The sequence below is a fragment of the Lissotriton helveticus genome, chromosome 1_1, assembly GCF_964261635.1.
Source record: "Lissotriton helveticus chromosome 1_1, aLisHel1.1, whole genome shotgun sequence".
Lineage (NCBI taxonomy): Eukaryota > Metazoa > Chordata > Amphibia > Caudata > Salamandridae > Lissotriton > Lissotriton helveticus.
In genome coordinates, this window is record NC_136057.1 from 217,495,471 (window position 1) to 217,516,780 (window position 21,310).

A 21,310-nucleotide genomic window follows, 5' to 3' on the forward strand; every position below is an offset into this window, starting at 1 on the left:
TTTCTTTAAAGGAAGCACCCGCCTGAACAGGGACTTGAACCCTGGTTCCTCAGATTAAAAGTCTGATGCTCTACCGACTGAGCTATCAAGGCTCTGCTATACTCTGTCTTAAAAACAGCTAAACAAATGTGGACGTACACTGACCTACACTCTGTGTATTAATATGGTTACATACATTAGCAATCAAATTTGTAGAGTTTAATAACAAATTGATGTTTTAACCCCTTCCATGCTCATGACGAGCTCAGCTCATCGTGCAGTACACTTGTCGTGTGCTTATGATGAGCTGAGCTCGTCATGAACAATGGATTTACAGATCATTCAGCACAGGAGGAAAATCTCCTGTAGCATTGAAGGTGTTAAGCATTTGAAATTTCAGCAGCACACGTAATCCATTTTAAATCCTGAAATTTGTACTATCTCATTTTCGGCTGACTTAGAAATCATGTGTCTAAAATGACATTGTGAAATCAATAAAGTGCCAAATACTATTACTAACTACTAAATTACATACATTTTCAGCAGTATCTTTAGGAATTTCCTCTTGGGCATAGATTATGCAATGTTTTCAAAGCAAACAGTCTCTGTTTAAGTAGACTTTCTTTCACTGCCATTTTGGTAAATGTTTCTGGTGATGCAGACGCAGGCATTGCTTGTTACTGTTTCAATTAGTTATAAAATAAGAGGAGGGATAAAATTGACCCAGCTGGTGTTTGAACACAAAGCCTTTGAATGCTTTTGCTACATTCGTCTAGGACTCCAAGCCACTATCCATTGCAATAGAGATCCGACCTGATTCAACACGGTGATCAGAGATTCACAAATAAAAAGATGACCTATCAGCTGTTGACCAACTTTATCAAGTTAATCGGACACTACCTTACATTTTGAACATTGAATTGGGTAAAAGATAATCAACAAACTACATGATACAGTTTGGGTAAGTCTTCTTAACCCTTGTCAAAGAATGTAGAAGACAGATGGGTATGTAATCACTTGATTAAGACTTTTTTGAAACATCTCTAATAGGACTCCCCATTCATTGGATCCTGAAAAGAGTATGCAATTGATATACCTTTTCTTTAACCAAGCCGCCTGAACAGGGACTTGAACCCTGGGCCCTCAGATTAAAAGTCTGATGCTCTCCCGACTGAGCTATCCAGGCTCGGAGAGGTCGCTCCACAAAATGACCTTATCAACATTTGGAAGTGTCCCAACTATCACTACGTTTCTTAAGATGGTTGCCGGTATTAAGTACTGAATACGCGGAATATAATAATGAATTGGTACTTCAAGCATTTGAAATCTCTTCAGTAAATTTAACCTTATTGTAAGTCCTGAAATTGCTACTATCTCAATTTTTTTTGCTGACTTACAATTCATATGTTTTTATTGACATTGTAAAATTAAGGAAGGGCCCAAAATCTTACTTCTGAGTAAATTAAATTTTCATAAGTACAGCTGCCAATTTCCTCTTCTGCAAAGATTGCGTAACTTGAATAGTATCAATTTAAAATAGACTTCCTTTCACTGCCCTTTTTGGTGAAGCAGAAGCATGCATGCACTGTTTATTACTCTTTTAAACAGTTATGAAATAAATAGGGATAAAACTGACTCTGGTGGGATTCGAACCCACAACCTTTGAATATCTTTTTTACATTCACCTAGAAGTCCAATGCGCTATCCATTGCGCCACAGAGCCAATACGCTCTGATGAGGTGCAGAGATATTCTGAAATGAAATAATGTTGATCAGCTTTATAAAGTTCATTTGATACTATAACCATGGATTTATTTTGAATATTGAATTGGGGAAATTATATTCACCGTCTCAAGTTACATGATACCTTAGGCAAATCTACGTACGACTTAAGTTTAGTCAAATGGCACATGATATATGAGGCAGATGTGCATTTAACAACTCCATGAAAGACGTTTTTGCAATTTTAGTAATGGAATATCTTATTCGTCATGCAGGGGAACACAAAAAGAGCATCCAATTAGAGTAATTTTTCTTTAAAGGAAGCACCCGCCTGAACAGGGACTTGAACCCTGGACCCTCAGATTAAAAGTCTGATGCTCTACCGACTGAGCTATCCAGGCTCTGCTATACTCTGTCTTAAAATCAGCTAAACAAATGTGGACGTACACTGACCTACACTCTGTGTATTAATATGGTTACATATATTAGCAATCAAATTTGTAGAGTTTAATAACAAATTGATGTTTTAACCCCTTCCATGCTCATGACGAGCTCAGCTCGTCGTTCAGTACACTTGTCGTGTGCTTATGACGAGCTGAGCTCGTCATGAACAATGGATTTACAGATCATTCAGCACAGGAGGAAAATCTCCTGTAGCATTGAAGGTGTTAAGCATTTGAAATTTCAGCAGCACACGTAATCCATTTTAAATCCTGAAATTTGTACTATCTCATTTTCGGCTGACTTAGAAATCATGTGTCTAAAATGACCTTGTGAAATCAATAAAGTGCCAAATACTATTACTACCTACTAAATTACATACATTTTCAGCAGTTTCTTTGGGAACTTCCTCTTGGGCATAGATTATGCAATGTTTTCAAAGCAAACAGTCTCTGTTTAAGTAGACTTTCTTTCACTGCCATTTTGGTAAATGTTTCTGGTGATGCAGACGCAGGCATTGCTTGTTACTGTTTCAATTAGTTATAAAATAAGAGGAGGGATAAAATTGACCCAGCTGGTGTTTGAACACAAAGCCTTTGAATGCTTTTGCTACATTCGTCTAGGACTCCAAGCCGCTATCCATTGCACTAGAGATCCGACCTGATTCAACACGGTGATCAGAGATTCACAAATAAAAAGATGACCTATCAGCTGTTGACCAACTTTATCAAGTTAATCGGACACTACCTTACATTTTGAACATTGAATTGGGTAAAAGATAATCAACATGTCAAACTACATGATACAGTTTGGGTAAGTCTTCTTAACCCTTGTCAAAGAATGTAGAAGACAGATGGGTATGTAATGACTTGATTAAGACTTTTTTGAAACATCTCTAATAGGACTCCCCATTCATTGGATCCTGAAAAGAGTATGCAATTGATATACCTTTTCTTTAACCAAGCCGCCTGAACAGGGACTTGAACCCTGGGCCCTCAGATTAAAAGTCTGATGCTCTCCCGACTGAGCTATCCAGGCTCGGAGAGGTCGCTCCACAAAGTGACCTTATCAACATTTGGAAGTGTCCCAACTATCACTACGTTTCTTAAGATGGTTGCCGGTATTAAGTACTGAATACGCGGAATATAATAATGAATTGGTACTTCAAGCATTTGAAATCTCTTCAGTAAATTTAACCTTATTGTAAGTCCTGAAATTGCTACTATCTCAATTTTTTTTGCTGACTTAGAATTCATATGTTTTTATTGACATTGTAAAATTAAGGAAGGGCCCAAAATCTTACTTCTGAGTAAATTAAATTTTCATAAGTACAGCTGCCAATTTCCTCTTCTGCAAAGATTGCGTAACTTGAATAGTATCTATTTAAAATAGACTTCCTTTCACTGCCCTTTTTGGTGAAGCAGAAGCATGCATGCACTGTTTATTACTCTTTTAAACAGTTATGAAATAAATAGGGATAAAACTGACTCTGGTGGGATTCGAACCCACAACCTTTGAATATCTTTTTTACATTCACCTAGAAGTCCAATACGCTATCCATTGCGCCACAGAGCCAATACGCTCTGATGAGGTGCAGAGATATTCTGAAATGAAATAATGTTGATCAGCTTTATAAAGTTCATTTGATACTATAACCATGGATTTATTTTGAATATTGAATTGGGGAAATTATATTCACCGTCTCAAGTTACATGATACCTTAGGCAAATCTACGTACGACTTAAGTTTAGTCAAATGGCACATGATATATGAGGCAGATGTGCATTTAACAACTCCATGAAAGACGTTTTTGCAATTTTAGTAATGGAATATCTTATTCGTCATGCAGGGGAACACAAAAAGAGCATCCAATTAGAGTAATTTTTCTTTAAAGGAAGCACCCGCCTGAACAGGGACTTGAACCCTGGACCCTCAGATTAAAAGTCTGATGCTCTACCGACTGAGCTATCCAGGCTCTGCTATACTCTGTCTTAAAATCAGCTAAACAAATGTGGACGTACACTGACCTACACTCTGTGTATTAATATGGTTACATATATTAGCAATCAAATTTGTAGAGTTTAATAACAAATTGATGTTTTAACCCCTTCCATGCTCATGACGAGCTCAGCTCGTCGTGCAGTACACTTGTCGTGTGCTTATGACGAGCTGAGCTCGTCATGAACAATGGATTTACAGATCATTCAGCACAGGAGGAAAATCTCCTGTAGCATTGAAGGTGTTAAGCATTTGAAATTTCAGCAGCACACGTAATCCATTTTAAATCCTGAAATTTGGACTATCTCATTTTCGGCTGACTTAGAAATCATGTGTCTAAAATGACATTGTGAAATCAATAAAGTGCCAAATACTATTACTACCTACTAAATTACATTTTCAGCAGTATCTTTGGGAATTTCCTCTTGGGCATAGATTATGCAATGTTTTCAAAGCAAACAGTCTCTTTTTAAGTAGACTTTCTTTCACTGCCATGTTGGTAAATGTTTCTGGTGATGCAGACGCAGGCATTGCTTGTTACTGTTTCAATTAGTTATAAAATAAGAGGAGGGATAAAATTGACCCAGCTGGTGTTTGAACACAAAGCCTTTGAATGCTTTTGCTACATTCGTCTAGGACTCCAAGCCGCTATCCATTGCACTAGAGATCCGACCTGATTCAACACGGTGATCAGAGATTCACAAATAAAAAGATGACCTATCAGCTGTTGACCAACTTTATCAAGTTAATCGGACACTACCTTACATTTTGAACATTGAATTGGGTAAAAGATAATCAACAAACTACATGATACAGTTTGGGTAAGTCTTCTTAACCCTTGTCAAAGAATGTAGAAGACAGATGGGTATGTAATGACTTGATTAAGACTTTTTTGAAACATCTCTAATAGGACTCCCCATTCATTGGATCCTGAAAAGAGTATGCAATTGATATACCTTTTCTTTAACCAAGCCGCCTGAACAGGGACTTGAACCCTGGGCCCTCAGATTAAAAGTCTGATGCTCTCCCGACTGAGCTACCCAGGCTCAGACAGGTCACTCCACAAAATGACCTTATCAACATTTGGAAGTGTCCCAACTATCACTACGTTTCTTAAGATGGTTGCCGGTATTAAGTACTGAATACGCGGAATATAATAATGAATTGGTACTTCAAGCATTTGAAATCTCTTCAGTAAATTTAACCTTATTGTAAGTCCTGAAATTGCTACTATCTCATTTTTTTTGCTGACTTAGAATTCATATGTTTTTATTGACATTGTAAAATTAAGGAAGGGCCCAAAATCTTACTTCTGAGTAAATTACATTTTCATAAGTACAGCTGCCAATTTCCTCTTCTGCAAAGATTGCGTAACTTGAATAGTATCTATTTAAAATAGACTTCCTTTCACTGCCCTTTTTGGTGAAGCAGAAGCATGCATGCACTGTTTATTACTCTTTTAAACAGTTATGAAATAAATAGGGATAAAACTGACTCTGGTGGGATTCGAACCCACAACCTTTGAATATCTTTTTTACATTCACCTAGAAGTCCAATGCGCTATCCATTGCGCCACAGAGCCAATACGCTCTGATGAGGTGCAGAGATATTCTGAAATGAAATAATGTTGATCAGCTTTATAAAGTTCATTTGATACTATAACCATGGATTTATTTTGAATATTGAATTGGGGAAATTATATTCACCGTCTCAAGTTACATGATACCTTAGGTAAATCTACGTACGACTTAAGTTTAGTCAAATGGCACATGATATATGAGGCAGATGTGCATTTCACAACTCCATGAAAGACGTTTTTGCAATTTTAGTAATGGAATATCTTATTCGTCATGCAGGGGAACACAAAAAGAGCATCCAATTAGAGTAATTTTTCTTTAAAGGAAGCACCCGCCTGAACAGGGACTTGAACCCTGGTTCCTCAGATTAAAAGTCTGATGCTCTACCGACTGAGCTATCAAGGCTCTGCTATACTCTGTCTTAAAAACAGCTAAACAAATGTGGACGTACACTGACCTACACTCTGTGTATTAATATGGTTACATACATTAGCAATCAAATTTGTAGAGTTTAATAACAAATTGATGTTTTAACCCCTTCCATGCTCATGACGAGCTCAGCTCATCGTGCAGTACACTTGTCGTGTGCTTATGATGAGCTGAGCTCGTCATGAACAATGGATTTACAGATCATTCAGCACAGGAGGAAAATCTCCTGTAGCATTGAAGGTGTTAAGCATTTGAAATTTCAGCAGCACACGTAATCCATTTTAAATCCTGAAATTTGTACTATCTCATTTTCGGCTGACTTAGAAATCATGTGTCTAAAATGACATTGTGAAATCAATAAAGTGCCAAATACTATTACTAACTACTAAATTACATACATTTTCAGCAGTATCTTTAGGAATTTCCTCTTGGGCATAGATTATGCAATGTTTTCAAAGCAAACAGTCTCTGTTTAAGTAGACTTTCTTTCACTGCCATTTTGGTAAATGTTTCTGGTGATGCAGACGCAGGCATTGCTTGTTACTGTTTCAATTAGTTATAAAATAAGAGGAGGGATAAAATTGACCCAGCTGGTGTTTGAACACAAAGCCTTTGAATGCTTTTGCTACATTCGTCTAGGACTCCAAGCCACTATCCATTGCAATAGAGATCCGACCTGATTCAACACGGTGATCAGAGATTCACAAATAAAAAGATGACCTATCAGCTGTTGACCAACTTTATCAAGTTAATCGGACACTACCTTACATTTTGAACATTGAATTGGGTAAAAGATAATCAACAAACTACATGATACAGTTTGGGTAAGTCTTCTTAACCCTTGTCAAAGAATGTAGAAGACAGATGGGTATGTAATCACTTGATTAAGACTTTTTTGAAACATCTCTAATAGGACTCCCCATTCATTGGATCCTGAAAAGAGTATGCAATTGATATACCTTTTCTTTAACCAAGCCGCCTGAACAGGGACTTGAACCCTGGGCCCTCAGATTAAAAGTCTGATGCTCTCCCGACTGAGCTATCCAGGCTCGGAGAGGTCGCTCCACAAAATGACCTTATCAACATTTGGAAGTGTCCCAACTATCACTACGTTTCTTAAGATGGTTGCCGGTATTAAGTACTGAATACGCGGAATATAATAATGAATTGGTACTTCAAGCATTTGAAATCTCTTCAGTAAATTTAACCTTATTGTAAGTCCTGAAATTGCTACTATCTCAATTTTTTTTGCTGACTTACAATTCATATGTTTTTATTGACATTGTAAAATTAAGGAAGGGCCCAAAATCTTACTTCTGAGTAAATTAAATTTTCATAAGTACAGCTGCCAATTTCCTCTTCTGCAAAGATTGCGTAACTTGAATAGTATCAATTTAAAATAGACTTCCTTTCACTGCCCTTTTTGGTGAAGCAGAAGCATGCATGCACTGTTTATTACTCTTTTAAACAGTTATGAAATAAATAGGGATAAAACTGACTCTGGTGGGATTCGAACCCACAACCTTTGAATATCTTTTTTACATTCACCTAGAAGTCCAATGCGCTATCCATTGCGCCACAGAGCCAATACGCTCTGATGAGGTGCAGAGATATTCTGAAATGAAATAATGTTGATCAGCTTTATAAAGTTCATTTGATACTATAACCATGGATTTATTTTGAATATTGAATTGGGGAAATTATATTCACCGTCTCAAGTTACATGATACCTTAGGCAAATCTACGTACGACTTAAGTTTAGTCAAATGGCACATGATATATGAGGCAGATGTGCATTTAACAACTCCATGAAAGACGTTTTTGCAATTTTAGTAATGGAATATCTTATTCGTCATGCAGGGGAACACAAAAAGAGCATCCAATTAGAGTAATTTTTCTTTAAAGGAAGCACCCGCCTGAACAGGGACTTGAACCCTGGACCCTCAGATTAAAAGTCTGATGCTCTACCGACTGAGCTATCCAGGCTCTGCTATACTCTGTCTTAAAATCAGCTAAACAAATGTGGACGTACACTGACCTACACTCTGTGTATTAATATGGTTACATATATTAGCAATCAAATTTGTAGAGTTTAATAACAAATTGATGTTTTAACCCCTTCCATGCTCATGACGAGCTCAGCTCGTCGTTCAGTACACTTGTCGTGTGCTTATGACGAGCTGAGCTCGTCATGAACAATGGATTTACAGATCATTCAGCACAGGAGGAAAATCTCCTGTAGCATTGAAGGTGTTAAGCATTTGAAATTTCAGCAGCACACGTAATCCATTTTAAATCCTGAAATTTGTACTATCTCATTTTCGGCTGACTTAGAAATCATGTGTCTAAAATGACCTTGTGAAATCAATAAAGTGCCAAATACTATTACTACCTACTAAATTACATACATTTTCAGCAGTTTCTTTGGGAACTTCCTCTTGGGCATAGATTATGCAATGTTTTCAAAGCAAACAGTCTCTGTTTAAGTAGACTTTCTTTCACTGCCATTTTGGTAAATGTTTCTGGTGATGCAGACGCAGGCATTGCTTGTTACTGTTTCAATTAGTTATAAAATAAGAGGAGGGATAAAATTGACCCAGCTGGTGTTTGAACACAAAGCCTTTGAATGCTTTTGCTACATTCGTCTAGGACTCCAAGCCGCTATCCATTGCACTAGAGATCCGACCTGATTCAACACGGTGATCAGAGATTCACAAATAAAAAGATGACCTATCAGCTGTTGACCAACTTTATCAAGTTAATCGGACACTACCTTACATTTTGAACATTGAATTGGGTAAAAGATAATCAACATGTCAAACTACATGATACAGTTTGGGTAAGTCTTCTTAACCCTTGTCAAAGAATGTAGAAGACAGATGGGTATGTAATGACTTGATTAAGACTTTTTTGAAACATCTCTAATAGGACTCCCCATTCATTGGATCCTGAAAAGAGTATGCAATTGATATACCTTTTCTTTAACCAAGCCGCCTGAACAGGGACTTGAACCCTGGGCCCTCAGATTAAAAGTCTGATGCTCTCCCGACTGAGCTATCCAGGCTCGGAGAGGGCGCTCCACAAAATGACCTTATCAACATTTGGAAGTGTCCCAACTATCACTACGTTTCTTAAGATGGTTGCCGGTATTAAGTACTGAATACGCGGAATATAATAATGAATTGGTACTTCAAGCATTTGAAATCTCTTCAGTAAATTTAACCTTATTGTAAGTCCTGAAATTGCTACTATCTCATTTTTTTTGCTGACTTAGAATTCATATGTTTTTATTGACATTGTAAAATTAAGGAAGGGCCCAAAATCTTAATTCTGAGTAAATTACATTTTCATAAGTACAGCTGCCAATTTCCTCTTCTGCAAAGATTGCGTAACTTGAATAGTATCTATTTAAAATAGACTTCCTTTCACTGCCCTTTTTGGTGAAGCAGAAGCATGCATGCACTGTTTATTACTCTTTTAAACAGTTATGAAATAAATAGGGATAAAAGTGACTCTGGTGGGATTCGAACCCACAACCTTTGAATATCTTTTTTACATTCACCTAGAAGTCCAATGCGCTATCCATTGCGCCACAGAGCCAATACACTCTGATGAGGTGCAGAGATATTCTGAAATGAAATAATGTTGATCAGCTTTATAAAGTTCATTTGATACTATAACCATGGATTTATTTTGAATATTGAATTGGGGAAATTATATTCACCGTCTCAAGTTACATGATACCTTAGGTAAGTCTACGTACGACTTAAGTTTAGGCAAATGGCACATGATATATGAGGCAGATGTGCATTTCACAACTCAATGAAAGACGTTTTTGCAATTTTAGTAATGGAATATCTTATTCGTCATGCAGGGGAACACAAAAAGAGCATCCAATTAGAGTAATTTTTCTTTAAAGGAAGCAACCGCCTGAACAGGGACTTGAACCCTGGACCCTCAGATTAAAAGTCTGATGCTCTACCGACTGAGCTATCCAGGCTCTGCTATACTCTGTCTTAAAATCAGCTAAACAAATGTGGACGTACACTGACCTACACTCTGTGTATTAATATGGTTACATATATTAGCAATCAAATTTGTAGAGTTTAATAACAAATTGATGTTTTAACCCCTTCCATGCTCATGACGAGCTCAGCTCGTCGTGCAGTACACTTGTCGTGTGCTTATGACAAGCTGAGCTCGTCATGAACAATGGATTTACAGATCATTCAGCACAGGAGGAAAATCTCCTGTAGCATTGAAGGTGTTAAGCATTTGAAATTTCAGCAGCACACGTAATCCATTTTAAATCCTGAAATTTGTACTATCTCATTTTCGGCTGACTTAGAAATCATGTGTCTAAAATGACCTTGTGAAATCAATAAAGTGCCAAATACTATTACTACCTACTAAATTACATACATTTTCAGCAGTTTCTTTGGGAACTTCCTCTTGGGCATAGATTATGCAATGTTTTCAAAGCAAACAGTCTCTGTTTAAGTAGACTTTCTTTCACTGCCATTTTGGTAAATGTTTCTGGTGATGCAGACGCAGGCATTGCTTGTTACTGTTTCAATTAGTTATAAAATAAGAGGAGGGATAAAATTGACCCAGCTGGTGTTTGAACACAAAGCCTTTGAATGCTTTTGCTACATTCGTCTAGGACTCCAAGCCGCTATCCATTGCACTAGAGATCCGACCTGATTCAACACGGTGATCAGAGATTCACAAATAAAAAGATGACCTATCAGCTGTTGACCAACTTTATCAAGTTAATCGGACACTACCTTACATTTTGAACATTGAATTGGGTAAAAGATAATCAACATGTCAAACTACATGATACAGTTTGGGTAAGTCTTCTTAACCCTTGTCAAAGAATGTAGAAGACAGATGGGTATGTAATGACTTGATTAAGACTTTTTTGAAACATCTCTAATAGGACTCCCCATTCATTGGATCCTGAAAAGAGTATGCAATTGATATATCTTTTCTTTAACCAAGCCGCCTGAACAGGGACTTGAACCCTGGGCCCTCAGATTAAAAGTCTGATGCTCTCCCGACTGAGCTATCCAGGCTCGGAGAGGTCACTCCACAAAATGACCTTATCAACATTTGGAAGTGTCCCAACTATCACTACGTTTCTTAAGATGGTTGCCGGTATTAAGTACTGAATACGCGGAATATAATAATGAATTGGTACTTCAAGCATTTGAAATCTCTTCAGTAAATTTAACCTTATTGTAAGTCCTGAAATTGCTACTATCTCATTTTTTTTGCTGACTTAGAAGTCATATGTTTTTATTGACATTGTAAAATTAAGGAAGGGCCCAAAATCTTACTTCTGAGTAAATTACATTTTCATAAGTACAGCTGCCCTCTTCTGCAAAGATTGCGTAATTTGAATAGTATCTATTTAAAATAGACTTCCTTTCACTGCCTTTTTTGGTGAAGCAGAAGCATGCATGCACTGTTTATTACTCTTTTAAACAGTTATGAAATAAATAGGGATAAAACTGACTCTGGTGGGATTCAAACCCACAACCTTTGAATATCTTTTTTACATTCACCTAGAAGTCCAATGCGCTATCCATTGCGCCACAGAGCCAATACGCTCTGATTAGGTGCAGAGATATTCTGAAATGAAATAATGTTGATCAGCTTTATAAAGTTCATTTGATACTATAACCATGGATTTATTTTGAATATTGAATTGGGGAAATTATATTCACCGTCTCAAGTTACATGATACCTTAGGTAAGTCTACGTACGACTTAAGTTTAGTCAAATGGCACATGATATATGAGGCAGATGTGCATTTCATAACTCCATGAAAGACGTTTTTGAAATTTTAGTAATGGAATATCTTATTCGTCATGCAGGGGAACACAAAAAGAGCATCCAATTAGAGTAATTTTTCTTTAAAGGAAGTAACCGCCTGAACAGGGACTTGAACCCTGGACCCTCAGATTAAAAGTCTGATGCTCTACCGACTGAGCTATCCAGGCTCTGCTATACTCTGTCTTAAAATCAGCTAAACAAATGTGGACGTACACTGACCTACACTCTATGTATTAATATGGTTACATATATTAGCAATCAAATTTGTAGAGTTTAATAACAAATTGATGTTTTAACCCCTTCCATGCTCATGACGAGCTCAGCTCGTCGTGCAGTACACTTGTCGTGTGCTTATGACGAGCTGAGCTCGTCATGAACAATGGATTTACAGATCATTCAGCACAGGAGGAAAATCTCCTGTAGCATTGAAGGTGTTAAGCATTTGAAATTTCAGCAGCACACGTAATCCATTTTAAATCCTGAAATTTGTACTATCTCATTTTCGGCTGACTTAGAAATCATGTGTCTAAAATGACATTGTGAAATCAATAAAGTGCCAAATACTATTACTACCTACTAAATTACATACATTTTCAGCAGTATCTTTAGGAATTTCCTCTTGGGCATAGATTATGCAATGTTTTCAAAGCAAACAGTCTCTGTTTAAGTAGACTTTCTTTTACTGCCATTTTGGTAAATGTTTCTGGTGATGCAGACGCAGGCATTGCTTGTTACTGTTTCAATTAGTTATAAAATAGGAGGAGGGATAAAATTGACCCAGCTGGTGTTTGAACACAAAGCCTTTGAATGCTTTTGCTACATTCGTCTAGGACTCCAAGCCGCTATCCATTGCAATAGAGATCCGACCTGATTCAACACGGTGATCAGAGATTCACAAATAAAAAGATGACCTATCAGCTGTTGACCAACTTTATCAAGTTAATCGGACACTACCTTACATTTTGAACATTGAATTGGGTAAAAGATAATCAACAAACTACATGATACTGTTTGGGTAAGTCTTCTTAACCCTTGTCAAAGAATGTAGAAGACAGATGGGTATGTAATGACTTGATTAAGACTTTTTTGAAACATCTCTAATAGGACTCCCCATTCATTGGATCCTGAAAAGAGTATGCAATTGATATACCTTTTCTTTAACCAAGCCGCCTGAACAGGGACTTGAACCCTGGGCCCTCAGATTAAAAGTCTGATGCTCTCCCGACTGAGCTATCCAGGCTCGGAGAGGTCGCTCCACAAAATGACCTTATCAACATTTGGAAGTGTCCCAACTATCACTACGTTTCTTAAGATGGTTGCCGGTATTAAGTACTGAATACGCGGAATATAATAATGAATTGGTACTTCAAGCATTTGAAATCTCTTCAGTAAATTTAACCTTATTGTAAGTCCTGAAATTGCTACTATCTCAATTTTTTTTGCTGACTTAGAATTCATATGTTTTTATTGACATTGTAAAATTAAGGAAGGGCCCAAAATCTTACTTCTGAGTAAATTAAATTTTCATAAGTACAGCTGCCAATTTCCTCTTCTGCAAAGATTGCGTAACTTGAATAGTATCTATTTAAAATAGACTTCCTTTCACTGCCCTTTTTGGTGAAGCAGAAGCATGCATGCACTGTTTATTACTCTTTTAAACAGTTATGAAATAAATAGGGATAAAACTGACTCTGGTGGGATTCGAACCCACAACCTTTGAATATCTTTTTTACATTCACCTAGAAGTCCAATGCGCTATCCATTGCGCCACAGAGCCAATACGCTCTGATGAGGTGCAGAGATATTCTGAAATGAAATAATGTTGATCAGCTTTATAAAGTTCATTTGATACTATAACCATGGATTTATTTTGAATATTGAATTGGGGAAATTATATTCACCGTCTCAAGTTACATGATACCTTAGGTAAGTCTACGTACGACTTAAGTTTAGTCAAATGGCACATGATATATGAGGCAGATGTGCATTTCACAACTCCATGAAAGACGTTTTTGCAATTTTAGTAATGGAATATCTTATTCGTCATGCAGGGGAACACAAAAAGAGCATCCAATTAGAGTAATTTTTCTTTAAAGGAAGCAACCGCCTGAACAGGGACTTGAACCCTGGACCCTCAGATTAAAAGTCTGATGCTCTACCGACTGAGCTATCCAGGCTCTGCTATACTCTGTCTTAAAATCAGCTAAACAAATGTGGAAGTACACTGACCTACACTCTATGTATTAATATGGTTACATATATTAGCAATCAAATTTGTAGAGTTTAATAACAAATTGATGTTTTAACCCCTTCCATGCTCATGACGAGCTCAGCTCGTCGTGCAGTACACTTGTCGTGTGCTTATGACGAGCTGAGCTCGTCATGAACAATGGATTTACAGATCATTCAGCACAGGAGGAAAATCTCCTGTAGCATTGAAGGTGTTAAGCATTTGAAATTTCAGCAGCACACGTAATCCATTTTAAATCCTGAAATTTGTACTATCTCATTTTCGGCTGACTTAGAAATCATGTGTCTAAAATGACCTTGTGAAATCAATAAAGTGCCAAATACTATTACTACCTACTAAATTACATACATTTTCAGCAGTTTCTTTGGGAACTTCCTCTTGGGCATAGATTATGCAATGTTTTCAAAGCAAACAGTCTCTGTTTAAGTAGACTTTCTTTCACTGCCATTTTGGTAAATGTTTCTGGTGATGCAGACGCAGGCATTGCTTGTTACTGTTTCAATTAGTTATAAAATAAGAGGAGGGATAAAATTGACCCAGCTGGTGTTTGAACACAAAGCCTTTGAATGCTTTTGCTACATTCGTCTAGGACTCCAAGCCGCTATCCATTGCACTAGAGATCCGACCTGATTCAACACGGTGATCAGAGATTCACAAATAAAAAGATGACCTATCAGCTGTTGACCAACTTTATCAAGTTAATCGGACACTACCTTACATTTTGAACATTGAATTGGGTAAAAGATAATCAACATGTCAAACTACATGATACAGTTTGGGTAAGTCTTCTTAACCCTTGTCAAAGAATGTAGAAGACAGATGGGTATGTAATGACTTGATTAAGACTTTTTTGAAACATCTCTAATAGGACTCCCCATTCATTGGATCCTGAAAAGAGTATGCAATTGATATACCTTTTCTTTAACCAAGCCGCCTGAACAGGGACTTGAACCCTGGGCCCTCAGATTAAAAGTCTGATGCTCTCCCGACTGAGCTATCCAGGCTCGGAGAGGTTGCTCCACAAAATGACCTTATCAACATTTGGAAGTGTCCCAACTATCACTACGTTTCTTAAGATGGTTGCCGGTATTAAGTACTGAATACGCGGAATATAATAATGAATTGGTACTTCAAGCATTTGAAATCTCTTCAGTAAATTTAACCTTATTGTAAGTCCTGAAATTGCTACTATCTCAATTTTTTTTGCTGACTTAGAATTCATATGTTTTTATTGACATTGTAAAATTAAGGAAGGGCCCAAAATCTTACTTCTGAGTAAATTAAATTTTCATAAGTACAGCTGCCAATTTCCTCTTCTGCAAAGATTGCGTAACTTGAATAGTATCTATTTAAAATAGACTTCCTTTCACTGCCCTTTTTGGTGAAGCAGAAGCATGCATGCACTGTTTATTACTCTTTTAAACAGTTATGAAATAAATAGGGATAAAACTGACTCTGGTGGGATTCGAACCCACAACCTTTGAATATCTTTTTTACATTCACCTAGAAGTCCAATGCGCTATCCATTGCGCCACAGAGCCAATACGCTCTGATGAGGTGCAGAGATATTCTGAAATGAAATAATGTTGATCAGCTTTATAAAGTTCATTTGATACTATAACCATGGATTTATTTTGAATATTGAATTGGGGAAATTATATTCACCGTCTCAAGTTACATGATACCTTAGGTAAGTCTACGTACGACTTAAGTTTAGTCAAATGGCACATGATATATGAGGCAGATGTGCATTTCACAACTCCATGAAAGACGTTTTTGCAATTTTAGTAATGGAATATCTTATTCGTCATGCAGGGGAACACAAAAAGAGCATCCAATTAGAGTAATTTTTCTTTAAAGGAAGCAACCGCCTGAACAGGGACTTGAACCCTGGACCCTCAGATTAAAAGTCTGATGCTCTACCGACTGAGCTATCCAGGCTCTGCTATACTCTGTCTTAAAATCAGCTAAACAAATGTGGAAGTACACTGACCTACACTCTATGTATTAATATGGTTACATATATTAGCAATCAAATTTGTAGAGTTTAATAACAAATTGATGTTTTAACCCCTTCCATGCTCATGACGAGCTCAGCTCGTCGTGCAGTACACTTGTCGTGTGCTTATGACGAGCTGAGCTCGTCATGAACAATGGATTTACAGATCATTCAGCACAGGAGGAAAATCTCCTGTAGCATTGAAGGTGTTAAGCATTTGAAATTTCAGCAGCACACGTAATCCATTTTAAATCCTGAAATTTGTACTATCTCATTTTCGGCTGACTTAGAAATCATGTGTCTAAAATGACCTTGTGAAATCAATAAAGTGCCAAATACTATTACTACCTACTAAATTACATACATTTTCAGCAGTTTCTTTGGGAACTTCCTCTTGGGCATAGATTATGCAATGTTTTCAAAGCAAACAGTCTCTGTTTAAGTAGACTTTCTTTCACTGCCATTTTGGTAAATGTTTCTGGTGATGCAGACGCAGGCATTGCTTGTTACTGTTTCAATTAGTTATAAAATAAGAGGAGGGATAAAATTGACCCAGCTGGTGTTTGAACACAAAGCCTTTGAATGCTTTTGCTACATTCGTCTAGGACTCCAAGCCGCTATCCATTGCACTAGAGATCCGACCTGATTCAACACGGTGATCAGAGATTCACAAATAAAAAGATGACCTATCAGCTGTTGACCAACTTTATCAAGTTAATCGGACACTACCTTACATTTTGAACATTGAATTGGGTAAAAGATAATCAACATGTCAAACTACATGATACAGTTTGGGTAAGTCTTCTTAACCCTTGTCAAAGAATGTAGAAGACAGATGGGTATGTAATGACTTGATTAAGACTTTTTTGAAACATCTCTAATAGGACTCCCCATTCATTGGATCCTGAAAAGAGTATGCAATTGATATACCTTTTCTTTAACCAAGCCGCCTGAACAGGGACTTGAACCCTGGGCCCTCAGATTAAAAGTCTGATGCTCTCCCGACTGAGCTATCCAGGCTCGGAGAGGTCACTCCACAAAATGACCTTATCAACATTTGGAAGTGTCCCAACTATCACTACGTTTCTTAAGATGGTTGCTGGTATTAAGTACTGAATACGCGGAATATAATAATGAATTGGTACTTCAAGCATTTGAAATCTCTTCAGTAAATTTAACCTTATTGTAAGTCCTGAAATTGCTACTATCTCATTTTTTTTGCTGACTTAGAAGTCATATGTTTTTATTGACATTGTAAAATTAAGGAAGGGCCCAAAATCTTACTTCTGAGTAAATTACATTTTCATAAGTACAGCTGCCAATTTCCTCTTCTGCAAAGATTGCGTAATTTGAATAGTATCTATTTAAAATAGACTTCCTTTCACTGCCTTTTTTGGTGAAGCAGAAGCATGCATGCACTGTTTATTACTCTTTTAAACAGTTATGAAATAAATAGGGATAAAACTGACTCTGGTGGGATTCGAACCCACAACCTTTGAATATCTTTTTTACATTCACCTAGAAGTCCAATGCGCTATCCATTTGCGCCACAGAGCCAATACGCTCTGATTAGGTGCAGAGATATTCTGAAATGAAATAATGTTGATCAGCTTTATAAAGTTCATTTGATACTATAACCATGGATTTATTTTGAATATTGAATTGGGGAAATTATATTCACCGTCTCAAGTTACATGATACCTTAGGTAAGTCTACGTACGACTTAAGTTTAGTCAAATGGCACATGATATATGAGGCAGATGTGCATTTCACAACTCCATGAAAGACGTTTTTGCAATTTTAGTAATGGAATATCTTATTCGTCATGCAGGGGAACACAAAAAGAGCATCCAATTAGAGTAATTTTTCTTTAAAGGAAGCAACCGCCTGAACAGGGACTTGAACCCTGGACCCTCAGATTAAAAGTCTGATGCTCTACCGACTGAGCTATCCAGGCTCTGCTATACTCTGTCTTAAAATCAGCTAAACAAATGTGGACGTACACTGACCTACACTCTATGTATTAATATGGTTACATATATTAGCAATCAAATTTGTAGAGTTTAATAACAAATTGATGTTTTAACCCCTTCCATGCTCATGACGAGCTCAGCTCGTCGTGCAGTACACTTGTCGTGTGCTTATGACGAGCTGAGCTCGTCATGAACAATGGATTTACAGATCATTCAGCACAGGAGGAAAATCTCCTGTAGCATTGAAGGTGTTAAGCATTTGAAATTTCAGCAGCACACGTAATCCATTTTAAATCCTGAAATTTGTACTATCTCATTTTCGGCTGACTTAGAAATCATGTGTCTAAAATGACATTGTGAAATCAATAAAGTGCCAAATACTATTACTACCTACTAAATTACATACATTTTCAGCAGTATCTTTAGGAATTTCCTCTTGGGCATAGATTATGCAATGTTTTCAAAGCAAACAGTCTCTGTTTAAGTAGACTTTCTTTTACTGCCATTTTGGTAAATGTTTCTGGTGATGCAGACGCAGGCATTGCTTGTTACTGTTTCAATTAGTTATAAAATAGGAGGAGGGATAAAATTGACCCAGCTGGTGTTTGAACACAAAGCCTTTGAATGCTTTTGCTACATTCGTCTAGGACTCCAAGCCGCTATCCATTGCAATAGAGATCCGACCTGATTCAACACGGTGATCAGAGATTCACAAATAAAAAGATGACCTATCAGCTGTTGACCAACTTTATCAAGTTAATCGGACACTACCTTACATTTTGAACATTGAATTGGGTAAAAGATAATCAACAAACTACATGATACTGTTTGGGTAAGTCTTCTTAACCCTTGTCAAAGAATGTAGAAGACAGATGGGTATGTAATGACTTGATTAAGACTTTTTTGAAACATCTCTAATAGGACTCCCCATTCATTGGATCCTGAAAAGAGTATGCAATTGATATACCTTTTCTTTAACCAAGCCGCCTGAACAGGGACTTGAACCCTGGGCCCTCAGATTAAAAGTCTGATGCTCTCCCGACTGAGCTATCCAGGCTCGGAGAGGTCGCTCCACAAAATGACCTTATCAACATTTGGAAGTGTCCCAACTATCACTACGTTTCTTAAGATGGTTGCCGGTATTAAGTACTGAATACGCGGAATATAATAATGAATTGGTACTTCAAGCATTTGAAATCTCTTCAGTAAATTTAACCTTATTGTAAGTCCTGAAATTGCTACTATCTCAATTTTTTTTGCTGACTTAGAATTCATATGTTTTTATTGACATTGTAAAATTAAGGAAGGGCCCAAAATCTTACTTCTGAGTAAATTAAATTTTCATAAGTACAGCTGCCAATTTCCTCTTCTGCAAAGATTGCGTAACTTGAATAGTATCTATTTAAAATAGACTTCCTTTCACTGCCCTTTTTGGTGAAGCAGAAGCATGCATGCACTGTTTATTACTCTTTTAAACAGTTATGAAATAAATAGGGATAAAACTGACTCTGGTGGGATTCGAACCCACAACCTTTGAATATCTTTTTTACATTCACCTAGAAGTCCAATGCGCTATCCATTGCGCCACAGAGCCAATACGCTCTGATGAGGTGCAGAGATATTCTGAAATGAAATAATGTTGATCAGCTTTATAAAGTTCATTTGATACTATAACCATGGATTTATTTTGAATATTGAATTGGGGAAATTATATTCACCGTCTCAAGTTACATGATACCTTAGGTAAGTCTACGTACGACTTAAGTTTAGTCAAATGGCACATGATATATGAGGCAGATGTGCATTTCACAACTCCATGAAAGACGTTTTTGCAATTTTAGTAATGGAATATCTTATTCGTCATGCAGGGGAACACAAAAAGAGCATCCAATTAGAGTAATTTTTATTTAAAGGAAGCAACCGCCTGAACAGGGACTTGAACCCTGGACCCTCAGATTAAAAGTCTGATGCTCTACCGACTGAGCTATCCAGGCTCTGCTATACTCTGTCTTAAAATCAGCTAAACAAATGTGGAAGTACACTGACCTACACTCTATGTATTAATATGGTTACATATATTAGCAATCAAATTTGTAGAGTTTAATAACAAATTGATGTTTTAACCCCTTCCATGCTCATGACGAGCTCAGCTCGTCGTGCAGTACACTTGTCGTGTGCTTATGACGAGCTGAGCTCGTCATGAACAATGGATTTACAGATCATTCAGCACAGGAGGAAAATCTCCTGTAGCATTGAAGGTGTTAAGCATTTGAAATTTCAGCAGCACACGTAATCCATTTTAAATCCTGAAATTTGTACTATCTCATTTTCGGCTGACTTAGAAATCATGTGTCTAAAATGACATTGTGAAATCAATAAAGTGCCAAATACTATTACTACCTACTAAATTACATACATTTTCAGCAGTATCTTTAGGAATTTCCTCTGGGGCATAGATTATGCAATGTTTTCAAAGCAAACAGTCTCTGTTTAAGTACACTTTCTTTCACTGCCATTTTGGTAAATGTTTCTGGTGATGCAGACGCAGGCATTGCTTGTTACTGTTTCAATTAGTTATAAAATAAGAGGAGGGATAAAATTGACCCAGCTGGTGTTTGAACACAAAGCCTTTGAATGCTTTTGCTACATTCGTCTAGGACTCCAAGCCGCTATCCATTGCAATAGAGATCCGACCTGATTCAACACGGTGATCAGAGATTCACAAATAAAAAGATGAACTATCAGCTGTTGACCAACTTTATCAAGTTAATCGGACACTACCTTACATTTTGAACATTGAATTGGGTAAAAGATAATCAACAAACTACATGATACAGTTTGGGTAAGTCTTCTTAACCCTTGTCAAAGAATGTAGAAGACAGATGGGTATGTAATCACTTGATTAAGACTTTTTTGAAACATCTCTAATAGGACTCCCCATTCATTGGATCCTGAAAAGAGTATGCAATTGATATACCTTTTCTTTAACCAAGCCGCCTGAACAGGGACTTGAACCCTGGGCCCTCAGATTAAAAGTCTGATGCTCTCCCGACTGAGCTATCCAGGCTCGGAGAGGTCGCTCCACAAAATGACCTTATCA

The 21,310-nt window shown here is 37.1% G+C and overlaps 29 non-coding genes across 29 annotated transcripts; all 29 read right to left on the reverse strand.

Annotated features, from left to right (window-relative positions):
- Window positions 1–1,092: 1,092 nt before the first annotated feature.
- TRNAK-UUU (transfer RNA lysine (anticodon UUU)) lies at window positions 1,093–1,165 on the reverse strand. Its single transcript has one exon. It is a non-coding gene; the product is annotated as a tRNA-Lys (tRNA).
- Window positions 1,166–1,611: 446 nt separating this feature from the next.
- On the reverse strand, window positions 1,612–1,702 carry TRNAR-UCU (transfer RNA arginine (anticodon UCU)). The gene is given in 2 exon segments: window positions 1,612–1,647; window positions 1,666–1,702. It is a non-coding gene; the product is annotated as a tRNA-Arg (tRNA).
- Window positions 1,703–2,029: 327 nt separating this feature from the next.
- Window positions 2,030–2,102, reverse strand: TRNAK-UUU (transfer RNA lysine (anticodon UUU)). Its single transcript has one exon. It is a non-coding gene; the product is annotated as a tRNA-Lys (tRNA).
- Window positions 2,103–3,107: 1,005 nt separating this feature from the next.
- Window positions 3,108–3,180, reverse strand: TRNAK-UUU (transfer RNA lysine (anticodon UUU)). Its single transcript has one exon. It is a non-coding gene; the product is annotated as a tRNA-Lys (tRNA).
- Window positions 3,181–3,626: 446 nt separating this feature from the next.
- Window positions 3,627–3,717, reverse strand: TRNAR-UCU (transfer RNA arginine (anticodon UCU)). Its single transcript is given in 2 exon segments — window positions 3,627–3,662; window positions 3,681–3,717. It is a non-coding gene; the product is annotated as a tRNA-Arg (tRNA).
- A 327-nt stretch (window positions 3,718–4,044) lies between these two features.
- Window positions 4,045–4,117, reverse strand: TRNAK-UUU (transfer RNA lysine (anticodon UUU)). Its single transcript has one exon. It is a non-coding gene; the product is annotated as a tRNA-Lys (tRNA).
- A 1,514-nt stretch (window positions 4,118–5,631) lies between these two features.
- Window positions 5,632–5,722, reverse strand: TRNAR-UCU (transfer RNA arginine (anticodon UCU)). Its single transcript is given in 2 exon segments — window positions 5,632–5,667; window positions 5,686–5,722. It is a non-coding gene; the product is annotated as a tRNA-Arg (tRNA).
- A 1,400-nt stretch (window positions 5,723–7,122) lies between these two features.
- On the reverse strand, window positions 7,123–7,195 carry TRNAK-UUU (transfer RNA lysine (anticodon UUU)). Its single transcript has one exon. It is a non-coding gene; the product is annotated as a tRNA-Lys (tRNA).
- A 446-nt stretch (window positions 7,196–7,641) lies between these two features.
- TRNAR-UCU (transfer RNA arginine (anticodon UCU)) lies at window positions 7,642–7,732 on the reverse strand. Its single transcript is given in 2 exon segments — window positions 7,642–7,677; window positions 7,696–7,732. It is a non-coding gene; the product is annotated as a tRNA-Arg (tRNA).
- Window positions 7,733–8,059: 327 nt separating this feature from the next.
- TRNAK-UUU (transfer RNA lysine (anticodon UUU)) lies at window positions 8,060–8,132 on the reverse strand. The gene has a single exon. It is a non-coding gene; the product is annotated as a tRNA-Lys (tRNA).
- A 1,005-nt stretch (window positions 8,133–9,137) lies between these two features.
- On the reverse strand, window positions 9,138–9,210 carry TRNAK-UUU (transfer RNA lysine (anticodon UUU)). The gene has a single exon. It is a non-coding gene; the product is annotated as a tRNA-Lys (tRNA).
- A 445-nt stretch (window positions 9,211–9,655) lies between these two features.
- TRNAR-UCU (transfer RNA arginine (anticodon UCU)) lies at window positions 9,656–9,746 on the reverse strand. Its single transcript is given in 2 exon segments — window positions 9,656–9,691; window positions 9,710–9,746. It is a non-coding gene; the product is annotated as a tRNA-Arg (tRNA).
- Window positions 9,747–10,073: 327 nt separating this feature from the next.
- On the reverse strand, window positions 10,074–10,146 carry TRNAK-UUU (transfer RNA lysine (anticodon UUU)). Its single transcript has one exon. It is a non-coding gene; the product is annotated as a tRNA-Lys (tRNA).
- Window positions 10,147–11,151: 1,005 nt separating this feature from the next.
- On the reverse strand, window positions 11,152–11,224 carry TRNAK-UUU (transfer RNA lysine (anticodon UUU)). Its single transcript has one exon. It is a non-coding gene; the product is annotated as a tRNA-Lys (tRNA).
- Window positions 11,225–11,663: 439 nt separating this feature from the next.
- On the reverse strand, window positions 11,664–11,754 carry TRNAR-UCU (transfer RNA arginine (anticodon UCU)). Its single transcript is given in 2 exon segments — window positions 11,664–11,699; window positions 11,718–11,754. It is a non-coding gene; the product is annotated as a tRNA-Arg (tRNA).
- A 327-nt stretch (window positions 11,755–12,081) lies between these two features.
- On the reverse strand, window positions 12,082–12,154 carry TRNAK-UUU (transfer RNA lysine (anticodon UUU)). Its single transcript has one exon. It is a non-coding gene; the product is annotated as a tRNA-Lys (tRNA).
- Window positions 12,155–13,154: 1,000 nt separating this feature from the next.
- TRNAK-UUU (transfer RNA lysine (anticodon UUU)) lies at window positions 13,155–13,227 on the reverse strand. Its single transcript has one exon. It is a non-coding gene; the product is annotated as a tRNA-Lys (tRNA).
- A 446-nt stretch (window positions 13,228–13,673) lies between these two features.
- Window positions 13,674–13,764, reverse strand: TRNAR-UCU (transfer RNA arginine (anticodon UCU)). The gene is given in 2 exon segments: window positions 13,674–13,709; window positions 13,728–13,764. It is a non-coding gene; the product is annotated as a tRNA-Arg (tRNA).
- A 327-nt stretch (window positions 13,765–14,091) lies between these two features.
- On the reverse strand, window positions 14,092–14,164 carry TRNAK-UUU (transfer RNA lysine (anticodon UUU)). The gene has a single exon. It is a non-coding gene; the product is annotated as a tRNA-Lys (tRNA).
- Window positions 14,165–15,169: 1,005 nt separating this feature from the next.
- TRNAK-UUU (transfer RNA lysine (anticodon UUU)) lies at window positions 15,170–15,242 on the reverse strand. The gene has a single exon. It is a non-coding gene; the product is annotated as a tRNA-Lys (tRNA).
- A 446-nt stretch (window positions 15,243–15,688) lies between these two features.
- On the reverse strand, window positions 15,689–15,779 carry TRNAR-UCU (transfer RNA arginine (anticodon UCU)). The gene is given in 2 exon segments: window positions 15,689–15,724; window positions 15,743–15,779. It is a non-coding gene; the product is annotated as a tRNA-Arg (tRNA).
- Window positions 15,780–16,106: 327 nt separating this feature from the next.
- TRNAK-UUU (transfer RNA lysine (anticodon UUU)) lies at window positions 16,107–16,179 on the reverse strand. The gene has a single exon. It is a non-coding gene; the product is annotated as a tRNA-Lys (tRNA).
- A 1,005-nt stretch (window positions 16,180–17,184) lies between these two features.
- Window positions 17,185–17,257, reverse strand: TRNAK-UUU (transfer RNA lysine (anticodon UUU)). The gene has a single exon. It is a non-coding gene; the product is annotated as a tRNA-Lys (tRNA).
- Window positions 17,258–17,702: 445 nt separating this feature from the next.
- TRNAR-UCU (transfer RNA arginine (anticodon UCU)) lies at window positions 17,703–17,794 on the reverse strand. Its single transcript is given in 2 exon segments — window positions 17,703–17,738; window positions 17,757–17,794. It is a non-coding gene; the product is annotated as a tRNA-Arg (tRNA).
- Window positions 17,795–18,121: 327 nt separating this feature from the next.
- TRNAK-UUU (transfer RNA lysine (anticodon UUU)) lies at window positions 18,122–18,194 on the reverse strand. Its single transcript has one exon. It is a non-coding gene; the product is annotated as a tRNA-Lys (tRNA).
- Window positions 18,195–19,194: 1,000 nt separating this feature from the next.
- On the reverse strand, window positions 19,195–19,267 carry TRNAK-UUU (transfer RNA lysine (anticodon UUU)). The gene has a single exon. It is a non-coding gene; the product is annotated as a tRNA-Lys (tRNA).
- Window positions 19,268–19,713: 446 nt separating this feature from the next.
- TRNAR-UCU (transfer RNA arginine (anticodon UCU)) lies at window positions 19,714–19,804 on the reverse strand. Its single transcript is given in 2 exon segments — window positions 19,714–19,749; window positions 19,768–19,804. It is a non-coding gene; the product is annotated as a tRNA-Arg (tRNA).
- A 327-nt stretch (window positions 19,805–20,131) lies between these two features.
- On the reverse strand, window positions 20,132–20,204 carry TRNAK-UUU (transfer RNA lysine (anticodon UUU)). The gene has a single exon. It is a non-coding gene; the product is annotated as a tRNA-Lys (tRNA).
- A 1,000-nt stretch (window positions 20,205–21,204) lies between these two features.
- On the reverse strand, window positions 21,205–21,277 carry TRNAK-UUU (transfer RNA lysine (anticodon UUU)). The gene has a single exon. It is a non-coding gene; the product is annotated as a tRNA-Lys (tRNA).
- Window positions 21,278–21,310: the final 33 nt, after the last annotated feature.